Genomic DNA, 2,898 nt, shown 5'->3' with positions numbered 1-2,898 from the left:
GAAATCACCCAAGCATTCAACAAAAGGGAATTCTGTGGGGCCATCTTCCTGGATGTCTCCCGCGCTTTCGATAGTGTCTGGCACACAGGACTGGTCTGGAAGCTCCAACATCTCCGTTTCCCAAGACCCTATGTCGTCCTGCTTGAGTCTTATCTTCGAGGCCGCATCTTCCGAGAACGGATCAATGATGCCACCTCGACACTCCGACCTGTCGCTGCTGGAGTCCCGCAGGGGTCCGTTCTTGGGCCGACACTGTACTCATTGTACACAGCGGACATCCCAAGAACGCCGCGTGTGGAATTGGCCCTCTACGCAGATGATATTGCCGTCTACACCAGGAGCAGATGGGCCATCATTATGCACCACCGCCTGCGTGATGCCTGCACCAACATAGAGAATTGGTCACGAAAGTGGAGATTCCAATTCAATGCCCAGAAGAGCCAGGCTGTGATTTTCACAAAGGAAGCGACCAACCGTGGTTCCAGCGCTCCAGCTGTTTGGAGCAGAGATAGAATGGAAACCTACAGCCACTTATCTGGGGGTCATCCTGGATGCAGGACTCACGTGGCAGCAGCAGGTCACGGCAGTCAGGAGGAAAGTTGACCAGCGTCTGGGGGCCTCCTCAATGAAAATTCGACGCTCTCAAGTGAGAACGGCCTCAAGATTTACCGACTATTCATCCGCCCCATTATGGAGTACGCCAGCGTTGTATGGGGAAATGCAGCCACAAAACATCTCTCCAGACTTCAAGCACTGCAGAACAAGGCCTTAAGAAGAATAATGCACGTGCACTCGCAGTTTCCAACGAGGTTTCTGCGTGACATAACACCTGAGCCAGATATATTACCACGTTTCCAAGAAGTTGCCGCCCGCTTTTATGCGACGAAGGAAGAAGCCGGAAATCCCCTGATCCGGAACCTGGGAGCCCCTGATGACGAAAGGGCTGTATATCAACGACCTGTCGCCCTGCTGCGTAGATGAAAGCCCCAGCAGGCCTACATGATGCCACACCAATCACCAAACAGATGACAGATACACCCAACAAATAAAGATGCCACACCTCCTAACCAGATGTTTCTTCTCCCGTAACACACACAGAAGAAGTAGGAAATGCCCACAGGTAAACCCTACCTTACAAACAACGGAAGGATAGTAGTTAAGAAGAAGTGGGTAGGAGCAGGGGAGTGTCGTAGGACCGTTGCTATTCACAATATATATAAATGGTCTTGCGGATGACATCGGAAATTCACTGAGGCTTTTTGCGGATGATGCTGTAACATATCGAAAGGTTGTAACAAAGGAAAATTGTACTGAAATGCAGGAGCACCTGCAACGAACTGACGCATGGTGCAGGGAATGACAATTGAATCTCAATGTAGACAAGTGTAATGTGCTGCGAATACATAGAAAGATCCTTTATCATTTAGCTACAATATAGCATGCCAGCAACTGGAGGCAGTTAATTCCATAAATTATCTGGGAGTAGGCATTAGGAGTGATTTAAAATGGAATGACCATATAAAATCAGTCGTCGGTAAAGCAGATGCCAGACTGAGATTCATTGGAAGAATCATAAGGACATGCAGTCCGAAAACAAAGGAAGTACGTTACAGTACACTTGTTCGTCCACTGCTTGAATACTGCTCACTGCACCACATAGGGTTGATAGAAGAGAGAGAGAAGATCCAACGGAGAGCAGCGCGCTTAGTTACAGGATCATTTAGTAATCGCGAAAGCGTTACGGAAATGATAGATAAACTACAGTGGAAGACTCTGCAAGAGAGACACTCAGTAGCTCGGTACGGGCTTTTGTTGAAGTTTCGAGAACATACCTTCACTGAGGAGTCAAGCAGTATGTTGCTCCCTCCTACGTATATCTCGCGAAGCGACCTTGAGGATAAAATCAAAAAGATTAGAGCCCACAGAGAGGCATAGCGACAATCTTTCTTTCCACGAACAATACGAGACTGGAATGGAAGGGAGAACTGATAGACGTACTCAAGGTACCCTCCGCCACACACCGTCAGGTGAGTTGCAGAGTATGGATGTAGATGTAAATATGGAGGGGCATGTAGTCAGCACACCGCTCTCCTGGTCGTATGTCAGTTTACAAGACCGGAGCCGCTACTTCTCAGTGAAATAGCTCCTCAGTTTGCCTCACTAGGGTTGAGTGCACCCCGCTTGCCAACAGCGCTCGGCAGACCGGATGGTCACCCATCCAAGTACTAGCCTAGCCCGACAGCGCTTAACTTCGGTGATCTGACGGGAACCGGTGTTAACACTGCGACGAGGCCGTTGGCGCGGGAGAACTAGGATATAAATATTCCTAGAGATGCTGTGCGCCTCGTATTCTTTCGCATCCGATGAGCTCCACGTCAAGGCGACGGTGATTTCTTAAAGTTTCCTTCAGCGGTTGACTTGACTGGACTCGAATAGCGTTGCCCCACGCCGATTCTGCGTCGGCCGTCGTCATATGTAGTGCAGGTAGAGTATTTCAGTGCTGATTACTCACCCGCGCCCCACGGGCAGCAGTGACGCGGTGCCCATCCTTCCGTTAGCAGGCTAGTGAGGCAGGCGCTCTCGCGGCGAGGGCCCGGCGCGCCGCATTTGGCAAAACGGTACGAGTGACGTGTCCGCGCACTACGTCACCAGTGACGTCCGTTCCTAGAGTACTGCCGTCACTAGCAGTGCGTGTCTTAAGGCGTTGCTCATAGTGTTCTTCCACAACGAGCTGGCACGTTGCTGAATCCTCACTCGCTGAACGCTGATGTCCTAATACTGTGAAAAATTGCAGCAACATCTATTGAGATGTCGACATGATATCACTCTGATGCAAAGACCGACGACTGAATCTAAAATTAGAGAAAACAAAAACGTAAAAGACTGACGAGTCAGGCC

The 2,898-nt window shown here is 49.9% G+C and overlaps 1 pseudogene; it reads right to left on the bottom strand.

Moving 5' to 3' along the window:
* Window positions 1-2,182: 2,182 nt before the first annotated feature.
* LOC126093033 (5S ribosomal RNA) lies at window positions 2,183-2,300 on the bottom strand (annotated as a pseudogene).
* Between the last annotated feature and the right edge of the window lie 598 nt (window positions 2,301-2,898).

Source organism: Schistocerca cancellata, chromosome 7, assembly GCF_023864275.1.
Source record: "Schistocerca cancellata isolate TAMUIC-IGC-003103 chromosome 7, iqSchCanc2.1, whole genome shotgun sequence".
NCBI lineage: Eukaryota > Metazoa > Arthropoda > Insecta > Orthoptera > Acrididae > Schistocerca > Schistocerca cancellata.
The sequence above is the reverse complement of the archived record's forward strand: the minus strand, read 5'-3'. Positions and strand labels throughout refer to the sequence as shown.